At 46.9% G+C, this 12147-nt stretch overlaps 1 pseudogene; it reads left to right on the top strand.

Annotated features, from left to right (window-relative positions):
* Positions 1-3784: 3784 nt before the first annotated feature.
* Positions 3785-11935, top strand: LOC136486925 (receptor-like protein EIX1; annotated as a pseudogene).
* Positions 11936-12147: the final 212 nt, after the last annotated feature.

Below are 12147 nucleotides of genomic sequence, written 5' to 3'. Positions count from 1 at the left end.
AGTTGTTCTGCCATCGTCATTGATTTTCGTACTGCCAGAGCTATTGACAACTTCAGTAGAGGTTTCAAAGTCATAGATCGAATCTCCTTCTTGGTAGGGTAGAATTGCTGTTGTCGTATCGTCGACTAGTTGGGTGCCATCATCCTCAGGAATGGTACCTGGCCAGTGAATGATGCAGTCTTGAGATGTTATGGTTAAAACGAGACCTTCCTGGGCTCCCTTCAGCAGCATTCTAAGCATGGGATAAGTGGATCCTTCGGGCCATGTCTCATAAGATGTTGCCATGTTGTGGAGTCCGAACGGAAGATCCGACTTCTTTGAAGTTCTCTAGGTGTACTCCGAGTAGTATTCTTGACAGGTTGACGTCATGTTCCAGAGCTTTGTCAAAAAAGAACTCGGTTTTCTGAAAGAACTCGGATAAGACTTCGTTTCGGAAGCGGAACTTGAGTTTGAATCGGATGCGTGAAGTCACGAAATCTGAGTCGGATTGGATATTACGAGCTGTGCGAATCTTTCGGTCAGCTGATCTGTTGTTGTCGCCGAAATGGAAAAGTCCTGATGATGACCTGAATCTTTGAGGAGACGGCCTTGGAGCTTGCCATCGTCGCCTTCCTCGCAGATCCATGAACCGAAGATGAAGGTCGATCCCTTCGAGAAGATCATGTTGTCGAGGTCCATCGAGCTCTCGGATGCAAAGTCGTCGAAAGCCCGTACCTGGCGCGCCAGCTGTCGATGTTTGATCACCGATAGCCTGCCACGGGGGTACCCGGGGCAGTATGTTCGGGCTTCAGCGTATGCAGAACTCGACGGTTAATACAAGAGGCAGTCGATTTATCCTGGTTTGGACCCTCAATCTTTGATCGAGTAATAGCCCTACGTCCAGTCGGCGTTTAGCCTTTGTGTTGGATTGATTGTAAAGTGTTGTGTTGTACAATTGTTGTCTTCCACCGATTCAAGGAGCCCTGCCCTCCTTTATATAGTCAGGAGGCCAGAGTCCTAGTCGGTTTACAGTGAGAGTTCCTAGTAGAATTACAGGATAATACTACTACTAAGATTTCAGGGGAAGAATCATAGTCAGGCTAGTTCTTCTCCCTTCCTTGCGGGGTACCCCGTGGGTCCCGCACCGACAGAGATGCAATATAATCTAGTGGAGATGCTCTTAGTAGAAGTCATATAAGTTGTTGGGACCTTGCTCTCCCCAACCTGGAAAGGATCTAGATGGATAAAGGGGGAGGGAGGGTTAAATAGCCTATAAAAATTTCTCTATGAATTCATAAGCACTAGATAAAGTGTTTAGTACATAATGAGAACCTAATAGCAACTACTTTATCTAACCCAATTCACACAATGCAAGCCTGCTAAACAAATTTAGTTGCGAGCTAAACACAACTACTAGAGCACTCAACAAGCAAAGAGGCTAACATTACTCTAGTTGAGCCAAACTAGTGAAGCAAGTAAGGATCTGTTTGGATAAGGGCTAATTGCTAGCTAGCTAAAAGTTAGCCAAAATAGCTCTGTTGTATCCATTAGGAGAGATACTAGTTGGGTTAAGTTTTCAAACAAGTCTTCTAGTAGTTGTTAGCTAACTAGCTAGCCAACCATAACTAATTTGGGCTAATTTTTAGCCCCAGCTAGTAACTAGCCTTATATACCCAAACATGCCCTAAACTAGCTACTTCACCAACTAAACTATACCTACAACTAGAGAGCTACACTAGCAAGCAACTACCACAGAAAGTATGAAAGTAAAGTACAAGTATAGAGATTTCAAACCAATCAGGGCAAGGGAGATGACACAATATTTATCCTAGCTAGAAGTTCGGTTGCTTGCTGGCAACATACGTCCAGGTTGAGGCGAGTCTCTAGATGATCGATCACACACTATCAAGCCGCTCAAGCTTTACCCTCAACTAGTGTGTCACAAGAATCCAATCAACCAAGAGAGCACACCAACTAGTCTTGAGCATTCCACTAGAGTTGCACTTCGCGATCTCCAACAGGGATGAGCACAAGAGCCCATTCCAAATCAACTGATCAGAGGCACCCATCACCAACAGAAGGCTTCTTGTTTATTCTCCTTCTGTCTTTGTGCCAATCTCTCCTAATTTGTCATCAATCTTATACTCTTGTAAAGCTAAACCCCACTAGATGTTCTCTCTTCATGCAAGATGTCCATATCATTTCCCACTAAGTGTCCCACTAACTCATAATCCTTTCATGCAAGCGATCCATGTCATCCCTTGTTAATTACAAAAAAATGTCCACACCATCTCAATTATATGCAATACCTTTAATCTTTAACCTACTAATGTAAAGTCATCTACATATGCTATTTGTTTTATCACCTATCTTCTATAATGTTTCTCTCAAAAAAAATATCTTCTATAATGTGATCAAATATTCTATTGGTTTTCTTCTATTAGCTTACCGATTTTTTACCAGATTTGATATAATAAAATAATATACAAGTCAAATTCATATATACATACACAGTATAGAGAAATACAATATAGTAATAATATATATATAAGATTTATTTTTAAGAAAATCCCGCGGCAACGCGCAAGGCATGATTCTAGTTTCCACAAAAGATGACACCACTTTATATATAAGCTTGAAATGTCAGGGTAGACACCACTTGGGACCTTGGGAAGACACCACACTTGATGTAGATGATCACTTGAACCTTCTTAGAATGTTTCATGAGCTTCTTTCTCTTTGGCTTGAACTTATTTGATTTACATAAGCCTCAAAATCGGTTTGAACCCTCTTTAAGATTGTTCACACACATTTGAGCGGTTATCTTGTTGAGGCTGAATTTGTCACTTCTATATAGCTCATATACACAATTCAAACACTTGGGGTCACATTCTCATGAACGAGTCATATACTCATATGATACCACTAGAAGTAATCAAACATATAAGAAATAGTGGTAGAATATGAACCCAAAATCATTTGATTTTTAATGAATGTCCTAGTGTTCTCCAATTCATGTCTACATGCACATAACATTTTTGTCTGTCAGGTGACCTAATGCTGTTGGCGGGCTGTGAAGGCGTGCTATGAATTTTTTTTATCTGACAGGTGGGTTCACATAAAAATTAGGCGGGAATTGGGCCAGCTGAGAGCGCATGAGTGTAGCCTATATACCGACAATTGGTCAGTTGTGAAAATTTGGATATAACGACAGACCATCGAACGGTAAAGCAAAATAAAAATATCGACTGACAATATGTTCCAAAAATGAGAAATAACAACCAACCAAACATTACTATCTTTAAGGCCGATCTTTCAGCGTCAATTATTTTGGTATTTTTGGCGACTCTCTATGACACGTTCATTTTGGGCCGTGGTATAGCCTATGGGTATGACATGGGATGTTGGACTACCGGCGTGGATTTTGTTAGCCGCGGCATGCAACCGAGACCGGCCGCGCGCGCGCCGTGCTGCTCACGGCCGGCCAGCACGCCGCATGCGCCTCAGCCACTCGAATCATCCTTGGAAAGTCCCACTACCGACAGAGTTTACCATCCACACGGACGTCCATGTGTCAGCCGCGGCAGGCAATTAACCGAGACCGGCCGCGCGCGCGCCGTGCTGCTCACGGCCGGCCAGCACGCCGCATGCGCATCAGCCACTCGAATCATCCTTGGAAACCGGGCGCTGCGCTGCTCACGGCACGCGCCTTAGCCACTCGAATCATCCTTGCCCTTGGTAGGTTCCAGCGCTATATAACTCAGCGGTACTTGCTGCGGCTGGCAAAACGTTCTATCCAGCTGATCAAGAACACCAGCCAGCTATGAGGACTATGAGCTACAGAACCACCACTGCGCTCTCGTTCATCCTCGTCGTAGTAATAACAGCCATCATCTCATCGTCCTTACCCCCGACCGGCCATGGGCTGTCGCTGCGCAATGCCAGCTCGGGCACCACCGCCATCGGCTGCTTGGCACACGAGAGGATCGCCCTGCTGGAGTTCAAACAAGGCATCACAAGCGACCCTGCTGGATTCCTCTCCTCGTGGCGGCAGTCCGGCGGAGATCAAGACTGCTGCCAGTGGAGAGGCGTCAGGTGCAGCAAGCGGACCGGCCATGTCGTCGGGCTTCATCTCCGCAACGTGGCTGTCGATCCATCTACTGTTAACTCCGGCGACGAGACTGCCCTGGTCGGACAGATAAGCCCTTCACTCCTTTCCTTGCAGCGTCTAAAGCACCTTGACCTGAGCCTGAATAATCTCGAAGGTCCGACACGTCTTTTCCCAGAGTTTCTGGGCTCCTTGAAAAACTTGAGATATCTCAACCTATCTGCCATACCATTTTACGGTAGCATACCGCCTCAGCTTGGAAACCTGACAAAGCTGCAATATCTTGACCTCTCACTCAGAACTTACGATTTTGATTACAAGATGTACTCCACAGATACCTCATGGTTAACTCGGCTGCCTTCTCTACAGTACCTCAACATGCGTTCTGTAAACCTCAGCATGGCGCTTGACTGGGCTCATGCGGTGAGTATGGTCCCTTCTTTAAGGGTCCTTGATCTTTCTGACTGCAGCCTTGCAAGTGCAAACCAATCACTCCCACATCTTAACCTCACACAAGTTGAGAGGCTTGATCTCTCCTTTAATTATTTCAATCACCCAGTTGCATCATGCTGGTTTTGGAACCTGACAAGCCTAACGTATCTAGGACTTGGAGGCACTAATTTATATGGTAAATTTCACCATGCATTTGGAGGTATGACATCCCTCCAAGTCCTGGATTTTTTTGTTAGTAGTGGAACCAATGACCCATATATAACTGATGGACGATTAGACATCATGACCGCCAACATGACAAATCTATCACTACTGGAGGCCGCGGCTTTGCCGAGTGTTTTTACACTCGGCAAAGAGCCCTTTGCACTCGGCAAAGGCTTTGCTGAGTGTAGCACTCGGCAAAGTCTGCTCGGCAAAATTTTTCTCGGCAATGGGTCTTTGCCGAGTGCTTTTTATCCGGGCACTCGGCAAAATAAAATTTTTTTTGCCGAGTGCTTGGGGCGGCACTCGGCAAAATATTTTCGGCCGTTGCGGCGCCGGCCATTAACGGTTATTTTGCCGAGTGGCCAACCCAGCACTCGGTAAATTTTTTTTATTTTTTTAAAATTACTTTGCCGAGTGCCCCAGCCCAGGCACTCGGCAAATTTTTTTTATTTTTATTTTTTTTTAAAAAGTACTTTGCCGAGTGTCCCTGCCCAGGCACTCGGCAAAGTTTTTTTTATTTTTTTTAAAAATTACTTTGCCGAGTGCCCCTGCCCAGGCACTCGGCAAAGTTTTTTTTTTTAATAATTTCTTTGCCAAGTGCCCCTGTTTAGGCACTCGGCAAAGAATTTCTGAATTTTTTTTAAAAAAAATACTTTGCCGAGTGCTGCAGCAAGGCACTCGGCAAAGAAATTTTATATTTTTTTTTGAAAAATCTTTGCCGAGTGCCTTGCCCATGGCACTCGGCAAAGACCCGGAGAATTACAATTTTTTTACATTCCATTGTAACAGACAATATATATATATATATATATATATATATATATATATATATATATACATATACATCAATCATCACATCTATATCACCAACATGCATTATATATCACAAGCACACACATATTTAATAAATCCATCGAAAATCCATCACAAATGCACCAAAGTTCAACATCACAAGTTTATTATTACAAGTTCAACATCACAAAGTTCAACATCCCTACTGCGGCGACGGAGACTGCAGGTGTGGCCCCCCGGACTGCGGTGAAGAAACGAACTGCGGTGAAGGGTTGACGCGATCAGCCGCCGGTGACACGGTAGCAGGATTGTTTGAACCCGCCGACGGAGGCTACACAAAAGAGAAGAGATTGCATGTGTTAGACTCAAAATTGAAAATTTCGGCAGCACCTCCCCTGCACGGGGAGGTTTCCAACCTGCAAGAAACAACGGCACGAAGGCCGACAATCACGACGGCACGAAGGCCGACAATCCCAACGGCACGAAGGCCGAAAATCACAACGGCACGAAGGCCGACAATCCCAACGGCACGAACGCATTAAACTTTCATACTCACAGGAGTGAAGTGTCGAACCGGAGCTGGAGCTGGCAACTGCACTTGGACACCCGATGCTTGCCCGATGGTTTGCATGATCTGGTACATGTCCGCCATCTGCTTCTTCGTGGCCTCCAGCTCTGCGGTCAGGTGCGCTTGCGTCTCCCTTGTCTCTGCCAGCTCGGCCTGCAGTATTTCAATCACATGTTTCTGTATTGTAAATCTGATCAATGTGTGTAACGTTCAATGTACGACGAGTGAAACCGGAATTACCTGAACTTCGTCGACCCACGACAGTGTTGGAGTAGGCCGTGCACGTATGGGAAGGCTTCTGGCCGTGCTCCGTGCCCTCACGTCGGAGAGAGAGGGTGCAGAGCTCGAGGAGTCGGCGCCGTCTGCAATCCACAACCGCCCGTGCTTCCTGCCTTGCCCCAGCCTCACGATCACCTCTGTCTCAAGGGGCTCAGTGCTCAGATTGTGATCTGAGCCACGGAGCGCCCTAACCACCTCTGCGTAGTCTCTGACCTTAGCGTGGACGCTCGGGTCAGAGTAAGCCTGGGCAGTGGCATCCGGGTTGAAGACGACACTGGATTTCACCGGGCCCATGTGGGACACAGCCCATGCCCCAAACTCTGACACCGCACGTCCGGGTGTGCCACCTCCTGCGAGAAAGACGGCAAGATGATTAGAAATCAAGCAAAATTGAGTGTTATAATAGATAAATGACATCTCGTACAAGTGCCCACTTGAATGCGGGGAGGTTGCGGCTGCCTTGGTGGTGAGTTGGACCGGTCCTCAGTGCCCGCTTCCGCTTGCCTTGCTCGTGCTTTGCGATGTACGCCGGGTCAAGGTACCTGTCCACGATCCTCGACCATGCCGATCTATGCGACATGCACCACGAGGCCGGCACCTACACATCATCAAGTGTTTGACATATAAGAAGATCAATTCTGGACCTACTAAATCTCAAAACGAATCAATATTATTCACCTACCTGAAGGTACTGCTCCTTGGTCAGCGCCACATTTCTTGCGCCGGTTTTGTTGAGGGGCTCTTTCTTGATGGACCTGTAGTAGTTGACGTGGGCCTGGAGTCGCGCCTTGTGAATCATGTCGCCGACGTACTTCTTACAGGCTCTGTGTGCCGTCTGATCCGCCAGGGTCTCTCGACCTTCTTCGGCCTTGAAGTACCTCTGCATACAAACACGATGTATCCGTTCATTATTTCAATAAAAGACTTAACCAATGGAGGAGTTGTATTGAGCTATGTTGTGAGACACTTACCCAAAAGTCTGCCAAAACCCGCTCCTGCTTGTTGTCCTGCTTGTCATCCGAGCCGAGCTTGTACCTGTCCCACGACCAGGCCAGCTCCCGCCTCCCCTCTTTCAAGTCCACAAGGCCGGGGAAGTGTTTCCTGCACAGACATCCCAGGACGGTAGCGGGGGTGCGTGGGGGGTCAAGAGCACCCGACAGAACTAGCCAGCCCCTGCATAAGTGATTAAGAAAAATTATCAGTTTCTCTTTTGATTTTCAACGTATCATATGAAGTACTAGTGATAACATCTATAGTTACTTACCTTCTTCCCACAGGACGAACCAGTGGGCGTCGGTCAGGAAGCGGAACCGGAGGAAGGCTTGTGGGACCTCGCAGGTAGGGAGTCGACTGAGCAGAACTGTCCTCTGTCTGCTGAGTCCCCTCGTCCCCCGACGGAGTGTCTGTGGTCTTGCCTGTGGCCGCCACGTGGTCCTCCGGGGTAGGAGACGGGTCCTCCGGCTGGTCGAGAGCCGGGGGAGGAGGTGGGTCCCTTCTGGGGTGACCCCGGCCCCTCCCCCTCCCCCTCCCCCTCCCCGTGCTGGGGCGACCCGGGCCTGCTCTAGCCGCTGGGGGCGAAGACGTCCCCTCGCCTCCATCAGGAGGGCGTAGCCTCTGGTACACCGAGAGCACCTGCCTCGGTGAATGGTTGCCCACCATCTTTGTTACGTCACCTGCAATGTACAAAGAATGAACAACAAGCGTTAGTACAATCGGGGTGCAGGCATACCCGCAACGCTGACGAAGACAATCGGGGTCACCGAGGTCCCTCCGCCGGGGCCTCCTCCTACATAAAAAGGCAATACATTAGTGACAACTAAAAATTTCGGCAGAACCTCCCCTGCACGGGGAGGTTTCAAAAACCTGCAAAAAAGATCATCACGAAGGCCAACATCCACAAACAACGGCTTGATGGCCGAAAACCACATACAACAACTATTACTACTAACAAGGGCTCGATGGCCGACATCCATTGCACGGTTTGAATAGAAAGGGAAGGGCGAACCTAGTGTGCTCGTCGACGGTGGGCGGAGTCGGGAGCGGGGTGCCGAGGGCATGGCACCGCCGCTAACGAGGCGTGGACAGCGGCCGGGGCTCCTCCTCCCTTCTTCCTCCTCCCTTGACCTCTCCACCTCCCTTCTCCTTCTTCCTCCTCCCTTCTCCTCTCCTCCCTCCCTTCTTCCTTCTTCCTTCTTCCTCCTCCCTTCTCCCTTCTTCCTCCTCTTCTCTTCCTCCTCTTCTCCCCTTCCCTTCTCTCCCTCCTCCCCTGCTCCTCCTACCTCCCCTGCTCCTACGGGCGGCGCGGCCAGGGAAGGGACGGCCGGGACACGGCCGCCGCTGCCGGAAATGGCCCGCCGACACCAGCCAGCCACCTCTGGGCGGCTGAGGCGAGGGGGGCCGGGCCGTGGCCGAGGCGAGGGGGGCCTCTGGGCCACCTCTCGATGTCTAGGTTTTTGGCATCCAGTGTCACAACTTGCCCGAAACCTTCTCAATTTTTACCACAGCCTCCACATGCGATAACACGACGCCTCGATAAGTTTCATGATTTTCGGACTTCGTTTGCATTTTATATAATTTAAAATCACATTTCCGACAAGTACCTCGACATGTTACGTCAACGAGATGCTCGAGATTTCACGTGAGTTCCTGGATATGGCCTAAACATACCCTAAATATCATGAGTATCAATTTTTGGATGACCAAAGTCCATTATTCCATGTACCTGCAGTTCAAATTTGAAATATCCCGAAAAATTCGACGAAACGAAATAAACTAATGAAATATATCAAAAGAAGTCAAAATTGACCCAAATTTTAAAATAGAGTTTGAAATACTATCACAAGGCCCCAGAAAAAAATTTAGGCCCAAAATAATTTTTTTTTTCCGAGTGCCATGCGGGGCACTCGGCAAAATATATATATTTTTTTAAAAATTGCCGAGTGCCTGGGGCTAGCACTCGGCAAAATAAGTTTTTAAAAATAAAAAAAATTTTGCCGAGTGCCTGGGGCTGGCACTCGGCAAAATAAGTTTTTAAAAATAATTTTTTTTTTGCCGAGTGCCAGTCGTTAGGCACTCGGCAAAATCTGATGGCAGGTGGCCGCCGTCATGGGCCGGCCACCTTTTGCCGAGTGGGATCTTTGCCGAGTGCCGCGGCACTCGGCAAAGCCTAGTTTTGCCGAGAGCCAGGGTTTACCGAGTGCCTGGCACTCGGCAAATCCACCTTTGCCGAGTGCTTTATTTTGCCGAGTGCGGCACTCGGCAAAATATTGCTTTGCCGAGTGCCCCGATAAAAAACACTCGGCAAAGTCTCAGGCACTCGGCAAAGTCCAGTTTTCCAGTAGTGTATGCAACCTGCAAATCCTAATCCTCAGTTCCAGTGACATGAATGGCGACATAACAGAGTTCTTTGAACACTTACCACAATGTTCCCCAAGATTGGAGGAACTGCATCTGGACAACAATGATTTCACTGGAGTGATACCAAATTGGATAGGGCGATGGGCCAGCTTAGTCATTCTTGATCTCTCCAACAACCAAATCAATGGATCTGTTCCTTCTGAGATTGGTACTCTTACCAGTTTACTCACTCTCGACCTCTCCAACAACCAGATTACTGGACTGGTGCCTTCGGAGATCAGCAAGCTCAATAATTTAACTTCCCTGATATTAGGCTGGAACAACCTCAGTGGTGTTATCACCCAGGAAATCCTTGCTGGCCTTACAAGCTTGAGGTGGATAGACCTGTCAAGCAATTCCTTAAAGATTGCGGTGGATGCCAATTGGTTGCCACCCTTTATCCTTCAGTATGCATATTTTGCTTCTTGTGAGATGGGCCCTCAATTTCCCACCTGGCTGCAATCACAAATCGAAATTGTTGCGCTAGATATATCATGTGCCGGAATATTTGATAGTCTTCCTGGCTGGTTTGTTTCTACCTTTTCAAATGCTTCGTGGATGAACATTTCCTACAACGGAGTCAGTGGTACATTACCAACAAACATGGAGGCTATGGAATCATTGAGAAAACTTTATTTCAGCTCAAACCACCTGACAGGTCCAATACCAAAATTGCCGCAAAGTCTCAGCGTACTGGACATCTCGAGAAACTTTTTATCCGGACCTCTGCCATCGAACTTTGGAGCTCCAGGCATCGGTGATCTGCGGCTCTTCTCCAATCGTATTGCCGGTCATGTTCCACAGTCAATATGTCAATTGCAATACCTGGGCATCTTAGACTTAGCCGACAACTTTTTAGAGGGTGAATTTCCAGAATGCTTTGAGCCACAGAATTTTTTCTTTACCATGCTATTTTTGAGTAACAATCGGTTTTCTGGAAAGTTCCCACCTCGTTTGCAAAGATTCACCAACTTATATATCTTGGATCTGTCATGGAATAACTTTTCTGGAGGACTGCCCATGTGGATCGGGAACTTGGCGAACTTAGAAATACTACGACTGGGGCACAATAATTTCTCTGGAAATATTCCACCAACAATTACCAACCTTACAAAACTTCTTCATCTAGATCTGGCAGACAATGGCATATCAGGTTTTCTTCCACGGAATCTATCAAATTTAAGTGGTATGACCGTATGACAACACGGCGTAGTCCCACAACCTTTGGACACTACGTGCCGGTTTTAAATCTGTCTGTCACCACCAAGGGGGATGCACGTTATTATGAAGAAGGTCAAATTTTTAATATGGTGGTTATTGACTTATCTGCAAACTTCTTAACAGGTGGAATTCCAGAAGAAATAACTTCTCTTGATGCAGTTCATAATTTGAATTTATCACATAATCGCTTGAGTGGAAAAATTCCAAGCAACATTGGGATCATGCAGGCATTGGAATCACTCGACCTCTCGGAGAACAAGCTTTATGGAGAACTCCCACAAAGCCTGTCAAATCTAACATACTTAAGCTACCTGGACTTGTCATACAACAATTTCAGTGGAAGGATACCATCAGGTGGGCAGCTCGACACCCTCTACTCACAGAATCCATTTATGTACGATGGAAATAGCGGTCTTTGTGGAGATCCTCTTCACAAGAATTGCTCTGAAGAACAAAAGCATGGTGATCGTAAGACAGAGGAACATGATTCTAAGCTAATGTCATTTCCTTTTGGAGTTGGCTCAGGTTTTGTTGTTGGTCTCTGGGTGGTATTCTGTGTCATTTTATTCAAGAAATCCTGGAGGATTGCTTATTTCCGCCTCTTTGACAACGCATATAACAAATTATATGTTTTTGTTGTTGTTAAGTGGGCAAGCTTGGTCCAAAAGACAGATACACATTAATAAGCCAATTGGCTAGGACTGGCCAGAAAGGCGACTGCAGATTCAACAAGTTCATGACTCTTGGTGACATTGTCTGCCACTGTACCCAGTATATAAGTAAATAAAGGTGAAAATGTATCACAGTCCCAGTCTATATAATGTAACAAGTCGTGTAAGTTGTTTTGTTTGAGTGATATTTTTATACACAGTCAGCATGTGCTTTGTAGTTTGTCCCTGTGGTGAAGCCATAGAATGATGAGCATCACAACATGCCCTGGACAGGAAATGGTATTAGACAATTGAGAATTTTTACAATGGTTGTCGGAAAATGGACGGCTCACGAGGGCCGATCCGACGGCTAAAAAGGCAGAGGAACCAAGAGGAATCAATTGGATAGGCACCGAGTGCGTACTAAATGGTGGGACCATACGCACCAAGTGTATACTAAAAATTGGTGGGATGAGCCCTTAAAAAAAGATGGGATA

Source organism: Miscanthus floridulus, chromosome 10 (assembly GCF_019320115.1).
Source record: "Miscanthus floridulus cultivar M001 chromosome 10, ASM1932011v1, whole genome shotgun sequence".
Taxonomy (NCBI): domain Eukaryota; kingdom Viridiplantae; phylum Streptophyta; class Magnoliopsida; order Poales; family Poaceae; genus Miscanthus; species Miscanthus floridulus.
This window is presented reverse-complemented; position numbering and strand designations above follow the sequence as displayed.